Below are 13,951 nucleotides of genomic sequence, written 5' to 3'. Positions count from 1 at the left end.
CTGTTGGCGGGTGAAGCCAAAGTCCGCAGGAGTGCGCTATTGGCTGCTAAAGAACTAGGACGAAGCCTTTGAAGGAGGATACTAAGACGCTGAGCACCAGCACCTCTACGGACAGAGACCGAGGCTAAGGAGAGTCGAACCCACTGACCGGAGCAAATGAACTTGGACAAGACGGAAGCTGAGGCTGGCAAGGGGTGGGCCGGAAGTGCTGGTGTTAGATCTGCTGCGGGTTGCAGGCTGTGTAGCCGAGTAAGGAAGGTGGGATGAGGGGACGGACGGAACGTACAGCGACCCTAGCGTAGAGGGGAGGGATCCGGATGCGGCTGGCTGTAGGTCGGAGGCAAGAGAAGACAAAGTCATTTAAGTGAGTTTCCTGAGGGGAAGGAGAACAAATGCAATCGTGCTGAGGTTTTACCGGTGCCCTTAAAGGGAGAGGAAGAAAGGACTAAACTGTAGAAACAGAAAGTCATTAGGCATTGGAATTAAAATTTACTCAAGTTTCTATGAGAGGACAGGACTTTGCCTCCAGATTTGTAGAGTGGGCAGGGTTGTAGGTCTTACAACGTTTAGGTGGGAAGTGTGGAGACCTGGTGGACCTGAAGTATACGGTAGGATACGCTAAATGTCTTCTCCAGTTTTCCCCAGCAGAGGAAGCGGTGTAGTGAGAATTCTGGAAATTTGGTTTCATATATATATATATATATATATATATATATATATATATATATATATATATATATATATATATATGAATGAAGGTGCTTTTGTTTTGATTCCAGGCGTAGGGATGTGGGGCTGCTTCGGACTGCCTGCAGCAACTGACTATGATTTGTCTTGTGCTCTAGCAGAATCGTGGTTCTGTCTGCGGCAGATAGTTTTTGTGATTGTGTTATATTTGGAATTCTGGGGACTTTTCAGAGAGTATATAAATGTTAGGGTAGATAGGTTGGGAGTTGGGGTGGGCCAGTTGTTGGTTATATAGGTAGGAGGGTGTTTGTGGTTTGTTAGTAGCTGAGGTCAAAGGAGAAGCAAAAGAAAAAGAAGTCAGATTCAGGAATTTCCCTAATTCCTCTCTCCACTCTGTTTTTGTTTCTTTTCTGTCTACTGTTAGGGGGTAAAAAGGAGGAAAGGACAGTGGTGGGAAGGAAAAGAGGACCCACAAAGTCGCAAAGACCAGCTACAAAGGGACATGGAGGACCAGAGATGTGTAAGGGGAACTAAAATTACCCTCAGTCCCAGGGACGCTAACTGTAAATATTCCTACATGTGGAGCGCTCTTGGGGCCGGTGCTAGGAATTTGGCAGGAATTTGACATTAGATTAGGACGCAGAGGTAGGCTCAAGCAAGAATTTGACTTTAGACTAGGACAAGAAAGTAGGCTCAGGTAGGAGTTTGACTTTGGGCCAGGACAAGAAAATAGGGTCAAGACCTTGATCATCTTGTAAGTCCCTGAATGCCACGGGACTTTGTTTATTGTCTTGTTTGTTCCTTGACCTAAAACTGACTAGTACTAGGTACTAGGTACTAGGTAGTAGTACTAGTACTTTGCATGTCCTTAGAATGGCATAAAAACAGGCTGGAGAAAAATAAGCCAGCTTCAACCTCAGCACTGGCTGCAGTCATGTTATAATGTTGTCTAATTGTCTTTTTCTTTTCAATCCTTGCTCCCTCCCTTGAGACCCTGTTGACTGACTGAGCTGGCTTGGTCACACACAGGGACTGATTTGTATGCTACACTTCGAGAGGATGTGGGTTCTGGTAATCCCAATTGTTAGATAACCTGTGTTTAGGTTTGTTCCTAATGGCAGATTGGAGCAGGGAAAACCTGAAGTCTGCCCGACCATAATTTGGTATGTTTGTGATTCTCTAGACAGCTCAGAACTACAAAGAATTCTGTTGTGTTCCTTATACTGTCTAGTGTTCTATTCTTAGGGTCTGGTCTCTTTATACTCTGTTCTGATTGGTGTAGTCTTTTCTTACTTGGAGTTCAGACATTCTGATATTCTCATAATGCCTAGAGCCTACTGACCCATCCTTCTCAACCCACCATTTGTGTATTCCTGTGAGGTTTCTAAATAGAGTCTCGGCAACACATGGTCATGCTTCTTATGGCTAAAATAGACTACATATTGTTCTCAATTTTTACTGCAATTAATTTTTATATTTAGCATTGACTCAGATTATTAAGCTACTTTTAGACTGATAGGATTTCCTTGTAATTTTTTCACTCACTCACTCACTCACTCACTCATTCCATTTCATCCTGGATCACATATATCCCAGACTATCCTTGAACTTTGTAGCTGAGGTTATCCTTGAATTTCTAATCTTCTTGCTTCCACCTCCCTAGTGCAAGGAATACAGATGAGGACCACAATGCCCATCTTTCTGTGGTGCTGGTGTTGGAGCTCAGAGCTTTGTGGCATATCAGGCAAACACTGATGATTGAGGTAAATCGGTAGCCGTCCTTGGAGTTTCTTAGCTTTCAAAAGGACCATCCTGTGAATAAGTAATTGATCCCTTTATTAATATTTTAAATTTTAAATTAAATAACCCTGGCTGTTTGTCAGACTATGATTGTGTGATGCAGTCGTGCAAACAAGCCACTGACTGATGGTTTTGTTTTAGATGTCAGCGTGCGTTTGTTTATGGGGCTCATCCAGTGGTTCAGTAGAGAGCTTTATTATCTTAAGGGAGCAAGTTCTCTTTCCAGCTAAAAGTTGGTTCTTATTTTTAAAAGTTAAAGTTGGGTTGTGGTGATGTACACCTTTAGTCCTAGGACTTTGGGAGGCAGAGGCAGGTGGATCTCTGTAAGTTTGAGACCAGCCTAGCCTACGGGGTGAGTTCCAGGACATCCAGGGCTGCACAGAGAAACTCTGTCTTGAAAAACAAACAAACCAAAAAAGTTAATTAATTTTTTGTTTGATTGTGTGCGTGTTTGTTTGTGCGTGGGTTCGTTCAGTGTACATGTGAAGTCAGAGGAAAACTTTCAGGAATTGGTTCTGTCCTTTTTTCATGTAGGTTACAGGAATAGAACCTAGGTGGTCAGATTTAGTAGGAGATGGTTTTACTCAAAGAGCCATCTCAGTGGCCTGAAAATTGATTTTTTAGAAAGTTTACATTTATTTATTGTACGTGTTTGTATTTCTGTACCACAACATATCTATAGAGGTTAGGAAATAACTTGAGTTTGGTTCTGTCCTTTATCTGTGGGTTCTGGAGATTGTGTCCACGTTTCTAGAGTGGGCAGGGTTACTGGTCTACAAGGTTAAGGTGTGCTCTTAGTGGTGGTGGTGGACTGGATTGTATCCAGTAGGGCAAACCTAAAGACGGCCTTTCATGGATCAAACTTTGCGTTCTAGTTTCTGGATTTTTTTTCCTGTTTACTTACATATTACACACCTGTCAATAGTTATACATATCCAAAACAAAAGGAAACACTAGCAATTTTGATTTAAAAATTTTAGATGTTCTTGTTTTATAAATAGATTAAATAGATATATGTGCTAAAACTATTGGGGAAAAGGTAAAAGAAATAAAATCTAATATGATTTCTTGGTTTTCTCTTTCTTTCTTTCTTTCTTTCTTTCTTGTCTCAGTATGTAGCCTTGGCTGGCCTGGAACTTACTCTATGTGTCAGGCTGGCTTTGAACTCACAGTGATCTATTCACCTCTGCCTCCGAATGCTGGAATAAAAGTTTTGTGCCACCATGTCCAGCCCAGTGGAAAACTTTTCAAAGTCAGTAAAATCCAAGTAAAGCAGGCATAATAAGAACAAAAGATTCATAAATTAATTTTCACATATGTATGCACAAACTGCAATAACAAACAATATTGGGGCAAAGGGTCCTTTAATAGTAGAATCATAAAAATAAAATGTTAATTTGTTAGGACATGCAGAGAACCTCTTGATCTATTGAGAATAACTTTTAAGATGCATGAGTAAACTTACATAGTTGAAAATGCTTGTGTTCCAGAGCTAGAAGCCAGTGTGTGTCATTTATTCTCTTCCTCATTAAAGTCACTAAAATTTCAAGTATTAATACAATAGGGCTTTGGAGAGGCTGGGCATCTTGAGCTTTGTTTTGTCCTTCTAAAAATGTGAGGGAAAGAATCTATTCTTCTCTAGATGATATGGATTAGATCCAAACTAAGGAGAAATGTCCACAAAAATTACTTGTTGAAAAGTGTTCTTTTGTGGATATGTGAACTATCTTGACAGCCCCAGCAAGGACTCTTTTGATGACTCTATTAGTCAGGGTTCTCTAGAGAAACAACTGAATGGACACATGAATCTACCTATGTATCTATGTATCTATGTATCTATGTATCTATCTGTCTATCTATCTATCTATCTATCTATCTATCTATCTATCCATCCATCCTATCTATAATCCATCCACCCATTGATAGAGGGGATTTATTAAAATGGCTTACAGGCTATGGTTCAACTACGCCAACAGTGGCTACCAATGGAAGGTCCAAAAACTTCAGTACTTGTTGAGTCTAGAAGGCTAGATGTCCAAGGCTTTGATCCCTGGAACCTGTGACTCTTATTTTCATGAAGGACCAGAGACTTTGCATGTATATTAAATGTGTTTTTCTTGGGAAGATTATCCTAGATTACCCATGCAGCCATGTGCCTTTATAAGAGGCAAGCAGAGAAATTTGAAAACACACATATACATACACAAAAGAAGGTCTTGTTACTACAGAGGCAAAGGTTGTAGTTATATATTCATAAACCAAGGAATGAGAGCAACCACCAGGAGCTGGTAGAGGCATGGAATTAGTTCTCTCCTGAAGCCTCTATGTGGAGCTTAACCCTGCCAACTCCTTAATTTCAGACAGTGATACTGATTTTATACTTATGGCTTCCAGAATATAAGAGAAAAAATCTTTATTAATCTTTATTAATCTCTTGTTTTAAGATACTAAGTTTGTAGTAATAAAGTTAAAGTAGTCATACGAATGCAAAAGAAGTCCATTGTGCCTATGCTGGCAGCTATGATGTAATTGGGAGCTAATACAAGAACAGCTAATATGGGGCTAGAGAGATGTACCGGTGGCTAAGAACACTTGCTGCTCTTCCACTGGACCCAGGTTCAGTTCCCAGCACATACACTGTGGCTCACACTTGTTTGTAACTCTAGTTCCAGGGTGATCGGACAACCTCGTTTGGTCTTCTTGGGGAGTCAAGTGTGAAAGTGGGCAAAACAGCCATACACATTAACAAAAAAAGATAACCGATATGAAGACAGCCTAAGGGAAAGATGGAAATTAGTGTTTGGAGTGATTGCTGGACTGCTAGATCATACTGATGTTATAGCTGTATTTTTTATCTAACTCTCCAAGCATATGAGTGACAAATTCTCTGATGGTGTTAGTCTGAGGTGAGCTAACTATTAATAGTTTCAGAATCTCACTTATAAAACAAGATCCATGTTTGCATTTGCTTTTTGTTTGGGTTTGTTTAAAATTGAAGCATGAATCTCTGTGTCTCATCAATTGGCATTTAGTTTTAAGTATTTTATTATTTTAAAATCATGTGTATGTATGAGTGTGACTGCACAGATGAGTGCGGGTGCCTGCAGAGTCCAGAGGAGCATACCTTCTGGAAGTGGAGACACAGGTAATTGTAATGTTTCCTGATATGGGTGCTGGGAAGTGTACTTGAGTCCTTTACAAAAACAGTATGCACTGCTAACTACTGAGCCATCTCTCCAGCTCTTAAAGATTTATTTTTATGTGTATTTGTTTGTGTGCACGTGTGTGTGTGTGTGTGTGTGTGTGTGTGTGTGTGTGTAGGTGCCCTTCGAGTCCAGAAGCAGATGTTAGATCCCCTGGAACAGGAATTTGTGAACAGCACAAAGTAGGTGGTGGGATCTTCACTCCAGCTCTCTGATAGGGCAGTAAATGCTCTTAATTGTTCAGCCAACTGTTCCACCCTGGCACCTAGTTTTAAAATGGTAGTTCACTCTTGTAATGCCAGCATGTGGATCCTGAGGTAGTAGGGTGGCAAATTCAATGTCAGCCTGAGCTTCTATGGTGTTTTAAGCTAGCCTGTAATACACAGTAAACCCTGATCTCAAAAAAAAAAAAAAAAAAAAAAACCAACCAACTCAAAGCAAACCAAAACTGTTTTTAAATGAATATATGTGAATATATGTGGGCTTGAAGATTGCTCAGTGGTTAAGAGCTGGTCTTCCAGAGGACTTGGGTTCCATTTCCAGCACCCACATGGTGGCTCACAACTGTCTGTAATTCCAGTCTCAGGTTATCTGACATCCTGTTCTGGCTTCTGAGGACACCAGGCATGCATGTGGTACACAGGCATACGTGCAGGCAAAACACAAATTTTTTTGGATATATGATACATATACATGCATACATATGATATGTCGATATATCAACAAATACAGAGTTCTCATCTTTGCAACTCAGTGATACTGTTTTTTTTTTGGGGGGGGGGGCGGTGGGAACAATATTTCATGTAGCCTAAGTTGACTTCAAATTACTGTGTAGCTCAGATGACCATGCCTTCATCCTTATCCCCTTTGTTCTGAGATTAGAAAACTCTACCATAATACCCAGCTTCAATGGATTTTCTAAAAAGCTATTTTTACTTATGTGTATGTGTCTGTGCCGGTGTGTGTTTGTGTGCAGTATGAGCAAATGGATATCCATGGAAGCCAGAAGAAGTTATCAGGTCCCCTGCAACTGGAGTTACAGGGAGTCAGGAACCACCAAGCATGGGTGTTGAAAATTAACACAGATCATCTTGAAGAGTAGCAGGTGCTATTATGTGCTAAGTCATCCTTCCAAACTCCTCAGTGGATTTAGTATATAGAAATACGTATGTGTCCGTCCATCACATAGATCCCAACTGTGCAACTTTCAAAAACCCTGTACAGTAGAAAGGTAACCACTATGTTGATTATTCCCCATTAACTACATCTTCATTTTCTTGCATCTGGCTTTTTTACTCAACAATGTTTTAAGTTTAGGCTAGTTACCGTATCAGTAGTTCACTAACTTCTGAGTACCTGTACCATATTTTGTCCCTTAGTATTGAAGGGCTGCTAACGTCCTTACAGTTTCCTCTTAGGACTAGCATGTCTATAGAGAGCACCTCTGTTACGTGTCTTTTGGGACATGGCTCACATATCATTGTGAGTTATTACTGTTATATCCTCTTGGGGAAGTTCTTCTTGAAAGAGATAGTTTTTGAAACTTTGCCAGTTTGAAAATGTTACTCTCATGTATGAATGCTGTATTTGATGAGGATAATATTCTAAAACTGCTGTCCTTTTGTTACTGGAAGGAATCTTTTCTTGTCCTCAAGTACTTAGGATTTCTGAACAGAAACCAATGTGGTGTCTACTCTCCATTTTTCTGTAAGGGTGTTTGGTTGAGCTTATCATTATTTTTGGCATCTGAACACACAGAACTAAAGACATTTAATTTAATTATTTAATGTCTTTAATTCTGCCTAGATATTGGTTTGCTATTAGAACTAAGAAATTACACTCTGAAGTAAATACTGTAATGCTACTTACAACAGACACATTGATAAGTTATTATACACGGTCTGATTTGTTTGTAATGAAAACAGAATATGCAGCGGAAATTGATGCTATATGCTTCAGCTTTCTTTGAATATGTTAAAATCACATACACACTGATCCTGAAGAGTATGCTAAGAGATGTGTGATCTCTGTGAATCTTCAAGGTTGATTGTGTTTTGATTATCTATGATGAAGAAAGATATGTTGTTGTTGCAATTGATAATGCAAATTGATTATCCATTGCAATGATTTTTATCAGACATTGATCATTAGACAATCATCAAACCCTGAGTCCCATTAGTTGAGGTTTTTTTTTTTTTTTTTTTTTTTTTGGCAAAACCAAGGAGCTTGTAGTAAAGAACTGCTTGTCTGTGACTGAAGGAAGCCGAGTTGACAGTCTTCATACATTTAGGTAATTTAGTTGTTTATGGCCCCCAAATCACTTCAACTTCCCCCACCTTTATAGTTTATCTCTAATGATAAATAAAATAGAATTTCAACTCTACTTTCATATTTATTATGTGTGACGAGATTTCTCTAACATATTTGAATTTCCTGGTTTAAAAGAAAAAGCTGTGTCTTTAAAGTACTCAGGAGGCAGAGGTAGCAAGGTGAGCAGTTCAGCTCTAGCCCCTGTTACATACTGAGTTTGAAGCCAGCTTGGGATACATGAGACCTTGTCTTAAAAAAAAAAAAAAAAAGTAAAGCTGTTGTTGAAAGATTACTTTCCCCAAAGAAAGTTCTCCAGTATGAATTCTCTTACACTGAATACCCAGAGTGCAGCAAGTGTATCTAGAGGCTTTTGTACATTGGGTACACAGTACAGTTCTCTCAGTATGAGTTCTCTGATGTTGTCTCTGAAGGCTGAGTGTGGCAGAAAGCCTTTTCCCTCACTGCCCGCTGCCAGCATCTATTTTATGATAGGAAGAGAAGGTCAGCATATCAAGGATCCCACTTCTGTCATTTTTCTCCTATATGATTTTTAAAATGCACTGAGAGAAACCTTTCCTGAGAAAGACTCTTATACTCTTGGCACACTTAGAAAGAATATCTCTTGAGAGTCTTGAGGTCTAAAGGGATGCTCCTTATATAAAGACCATTTTACATTTATATGAACTCCATCCAGTAGAGTATGACTTCTGCTGCCAAAGCAGACACTCTGAAGAGATGCAGGGTTGGCCTGGAGTTGAGAAGGGTTCAAAGCGTGCCCTAAATACTGGATTTTCTCATCCTGAGAGTGACAGGAGTTTGGCTGTTCCCCCACACCCTCCCTCTGGTACTAACAGACCCCAGCAACTAGGCTTCCTAGTCCCAGATTGCCCTGGTGCTTGAGCAACCGATAAGTTCATTTGTCTCCAGGGTTACAAGGGCTGGTTGCCATTTATCTGAGTGCTGGACCTGAGACATTCAGAGCTTGACTTTTTCTGCATATGACCTTATAAGGTTCTTTCCCCTGGCTCCTGCTGTACTGAAGTATGCAAATGAAGCACCCTCAATGTTCTTGCCCCAGCCAATAACATACCACCACATGGACCCATCTGGCCATTAGGGTAAAAATATTCCCTTCACCCTTCTAACAAGTGAGGTATCCTCCAATAGTCTCCAGGGTATTCTTTCCTGTTGTACTCAGTGCTGCTCAGGATATCTGTCCCTGTTCCCCCACCCCCCGCCATTGGGCTAGTGCAATAGTCCGATCATGGGATCATACCAGGACAAAGTGTGACTTATACATGAGATGTCTATATTGTCTGCCACAGGCCCATTCTGTTGAGTCAAATACAGTAAGAAGACTTGCATAGCCATTATTCATATTTTAGCCATAATTCTTATATTTAAAGGTAAAGGGTTACCAGATAGTTCAGCAGGTAAGAGCACTTCGTGCTTTTCTAGGAGACCCAACTTAGGGTCATCATATTATCATATTTCATTTCTTACATTTAAATGGGTTCCTCCTCCAGGAATTATTCTGCATATAATGAGGCCATGATTTCATTTGGTTTTGTTGTTGTTGTTGTTGTTGTTGTTGTTGTTGTTGTTGTTGTTGTTTTGAGACAGGGTTTCTCTGTATAGCCTTGGCTGTCCTGGAACTTACTCTGTAGACCAGGCTGCCCTTGAACTCAGAAATCTGCCTGCCTCTGCCTCCCAAGTGCTGGGATTACAGGCATGCGTCACCACTGCCCAGCTTCATGATTTCTAAAAAGAATAAAAAAGACATTTGAGATGGAGCATACCAGCACTAGGAGGGAGAGGCAGAGAGATCAGAAGTTCAAAGTCATCCTCTATAACTTATTTTTTAAAATTCAATATATTAGTGATGAGTATTCCAGTATTCCCTACTCCCCTGCAGTATATGCAATACACAGTTATTCTGTATAAAATAAAATCCAGGATGCCACATTTTTCCTGTTGCAACATTCTGAAACTTGGATAGTATATGGCATCTGGGTTGTTTTCTCCCCACTACCCACTCCAGATAGTGTTCTAATAGAATCTTGAATGCTTATACTTCCAGTGGATTAACTTTTAATGTTTTATTTGTTCTTATTTATTTTTATTTCTTATATAACAATTTCTCAGTAGTTACATATGAATTTACTGGAAATAGTGTCAAACAGAAAGAATCAACTAAAAATCAAAAAGAAAAAAATTCAAATAGTGGCCATATTTTGAAGATATCATTTTTTTCTGCTTCAAATTCTATTTTTTATTTATTTTTATATTTTATTTACATTTCAGATGCCATCCCCTTTCCCCATTTCCCCTCCCTAGAACACCCCTGTCCCATGCCCCTTTTTCCTTTCTGCTTTTATACATTTTTTTAAAATGTTAATCAAAAGCTTTATAAGTTTGGTAATGCTCAATCAGAAGTGTAACCCAATACCCAACCTAGATATATAAACTATCTTTGACTGGTGTAGACACATGAACATCTGCCTCCATGCCTCCCCCCTTTCTCTCTCTCATCACCTAGACTCACCTTTCCTGTTAAAATAAATTTTTTTTCTCTCAAAATGCAATTAGAGCATAATTATTCCTAATTGTACCAGTGAGGTACAAGACAGTCCTAATACCCAGTCCATCATTTTGTTGACTAACCAGAACCTCTGTCATCTCTCCTAACTAAAACACTTAGTTCTGAACCTGACTTTTTTCTTGGCTTTAGAATGAATGTCAGCTGAAAACCATCCACTCAAATATTTTCTCTCAAAGTAAATAGCCAGGATTGGCTATGAGACTATAAGCTTTCAACCCCATTAGAAATCAAGAATGACTGAGTTAACTGAAATTATGGGAAGCACAAAGCATAGCTTCTAAACCTTAGCCAATTTATAGAGACCACTGAACACCTGGACAGTCCCTATACTACAAAATGTTGGAGCATCTGATCTTCAGCCTTCTGGCCCAGGATCATCTGACAGACCTTAGTGATGCAGAATTATTAAGGGCTGATTACTCTGTCTTGGCAGATATAATCAGTCGACTATTCTGCAAGTGTGTCCTTTTCTAGACAGTGATTTGTCTGTAGATGGAAAGAGGCAATTTTTGCCTAGTGGCTGACTCACCACAATTGGAATAACTCCAAAGATGCTCAATTTCTTTTTAGAATCCAAGACAGGAAGCTGTCAGGAGCAGACAGGTCTCTAATCAAAATGAACATTAATACAGAAATGTTTGTAACATCAATTCTGTGGATTTCTGATGTTTTGAAAACTAACTATTTATGTAAGGCAATCTGGACTGTTGTCTGTTAACTCCTCTCAGCTATTTCTAAAGAAAATATAGAAAACACCCTAACAATAAACTCAAAGCCATGAATTTGCTATAGGCCCTTAAGTCACAGGCTAACCATCTCAAATAAGTTAAAAAAGTTAAAGAAGGACTGGGTCTAAGCCTTGTATTCCTAAATGTGTTATACAGGTTCAATGCCTATGATAGTAACAATATTTATCTCACTTTTATATTAATAAGAAGTTCTTACCAATGAAAACCTTAAATTTGAAATCAAAGTAAATTTTGTACCATTTAAGAAATTATAACTTCATCTTGGTAACAATTATACAGAGTTCTACCACTAGGTTATGGCTATGAAATAAATCCTAGCTAATCCTCCCTGTTCCAACAAAACCACTATTTTTCCTAGAAAGACAGCCCAATATTAACCACCTTAGTCCCCAAGCCCAGGGAATAGGGGCACTGACTCTTCATTAACTTCTTCAAGCTGATTATGGGCATTGAGATACTAGAAGAGGGGCGGGAGAAAGAGTAAATTGATAAGCCTCTGATGCTGTGTCTTCACTGCATCCAGATGTAATTCCAGGACATCAGAGGTTTGAGCAGGTCTGCTTAGCTTGCTTGATGAGTAGATACACCAAGGCTGTGTATTTTGTAATATACAATTCTCAGAACAAATTTTAGTATCAAGATAATTTTTTAGAGAGCTGACATTTTATTAAAGATATTGGTTCTAACAAGTTTTCTTTCTTTTCCTTTTTTATTGGATATTATATTTACATTTCAAATTTTATCCCCTTACCCCATTCCCCCCACCACTCAGGAACCCCTTATCCCATCCCCCCTCCTCCTGCTTCTATGAGGGTGTGCCCCTGTTTTGGATAGCCCCAGCCTCCTGTTTTGATGGTAGTTTCACTAAAGGGAGCTGCTGCAGAGGAGAAGTGAATCTTGTGAACCTTCTGTCCAATTGAATTTGTAAAATAAAGGCTAGAGCCAGTGATTGGGTAGTAGAAGGGGAGGTGGAGCAAAAGGCTTAGGGGAGGAGTCGGAAGAGGAGGAGTTAGAAGAGGAAGTTGACAGGAGAGAGAGGCTACAGGGGGAATGGAGGAGCCAGAGGTGGAAGGACAACAAAGGAGAAGAATGTGGCCTAGAAAAACTGCAAGTTGCAAGGGATCTCATAACTGGGGAATAGAGTAGTGCAATGGTCGATCTGCCCAATCTAGGCCTGCAGTTTATAATCATAAATACTGAGTTGTGTTTTTCTTGACTGGACTTGGTTGGGTTGGGGATTTACCACAACATGCCCCCACCTATCCACCACTCCCACCTCCCCACTCTCAGATTCCCCACCCCACTCAGTTTTCAGCCTTCATGGGACCAAAGATCTCTCCCACCTATGCCCAACAAGGCCATCCTCTCCTACATATATAGCTGGAGTCATGGGTCCCTCCCTATGTGCTCCTAGGCTGGTGGTTTAGACCCTGGGGAGCTCTGGCTGGTTGGTATTGTTGCTCTCCTCATGGGGCCACCAACCCTTTCTGCTCCTTCAGTCTTCTCTCTCACTTCTCCATTGGGAACTCTTGATCAGATCAATGGTTAGCTGTGAGTATCTGCCTCTGGGTATGTCAGACTGTGGGGGACCTCTAAGGAGACAGCCATATCAGGCTCCTGTCAACATGCACTTTCTGTCATCTATATCAGTGTCTATTTTTGGTGACTGCCCATGGAATGAATACCCAGATGGAATGGTCTCCCTACAACGCCCCCTTCAGATTCTGTCCCACACTTTGTCTCCATATTTGCTCCCTTGGTTATTTTGTTACTCCTTCTAAGTAAGACCTAGGCATCCACAGTTGGTCTTCATTCTTTATAAGCTTCATGTGGTCTGTGAGTTGAGTCTTTGCTCTTCCAACCTTTTGGGCTAACATCCGCTTAGCAGTGAGTAAATACTATGTGTGTTTTTTTGTGATTGGGTTAATTCATTCAGGATGATAATTTCTAGTTCCATCCATTTACCTAAGAATTTCTCGAATTCATTATTTTTAATAGCTGAGTAATATTCCATTGTGTAAATGTACCACATTTTTTTGTATCCATTCCTCTGTTGAAGGGCATCTGGGTTCTTTCCAGCTTCTGGCTATTATAAATAAGGCTGCTATGAACATAGTGGAGCATATGTCCTTGTTATATGTTGGGGCATTTTCTGGGTATATGCCCAGGAGTGGTATAGCTAGGTCCTCAGGTAGTGCTATGTCCAATTTTCTGAGGAAACGCCAGACTGATTTCCAGAGTGGTTGTACCAGCTTGCAACCCCACCAACAATGGAGTAGTGTTCCTCTTTCTCCACATCCTCGCCAGCATCTACTGTCACCTGAGTATTTGATCTTAGCCATTCTGACTGGTGTGAGGTGGTATCTCAGGGTTGTTTTGATTTGCATTTCCCTGATGACTAAGGATGTTGAGCATTTCTTAAGGTGCTTCTCAGCCATTTGAGTTTCCTCAGTTGAGAATTCATTGTTTAGCTTTGTACCCTATTTTTAAATGGGATTATTTTGTTGTCTGGAGTATAATTTCTTGAGTTCTTTGTATATCTTGAATATTAGCCCTCTATCAGATGTAGGATTGCTAATGATCTTTTCCCAATCTGTTGG

The 13,951-nt window shown here is 40.0% G+C and overlaps 1 protein-coding gene across 3 annotated transcripts in view; it reads left to right on the top strand.

Annotated features, from left to right (window-relative positions):
* Positions 1-31: 31 nt before the first annotated feature.
* The window catches only part of C30H19orf18 (chromosome 30 C19orf18 homolog), a 47,825-nt gene continuing 33,905 nt past the window's right edge, over positions 32-13,951 (top strand). For 2 of the 3 annotated variants that reach the window (XM_076927533.1, XM_076927532.1), the window contains exon 1: positions 32-364. The gene's annotated coding sequence lies outside the window, so the exon portion shown is untranslated. The remainder of the gene's footprint in view (positions 365-13,951) is intronic. The other variant, XM_076927531.1, reaches the window with a different exon arrangement.

This window comes from Arvicanthis niloticus, chromosome 30, assembly GCF_011762505.2.
Source record: "Arvicanthis niloticus isolate mArvNil1 chromosome 30, mArvNil1.pat.X, whole genome shotgun sequence".
Classification (NCBI taxonomy): Eukaryota; Metazoa; Chordata; class Mammalia; order Rodentia; family Muridae; genus Arvicanthis; species Arvicanthis niloticus.
This window is presented reverse-complemented; position numbering and strand designations above follow the sequence as displayed.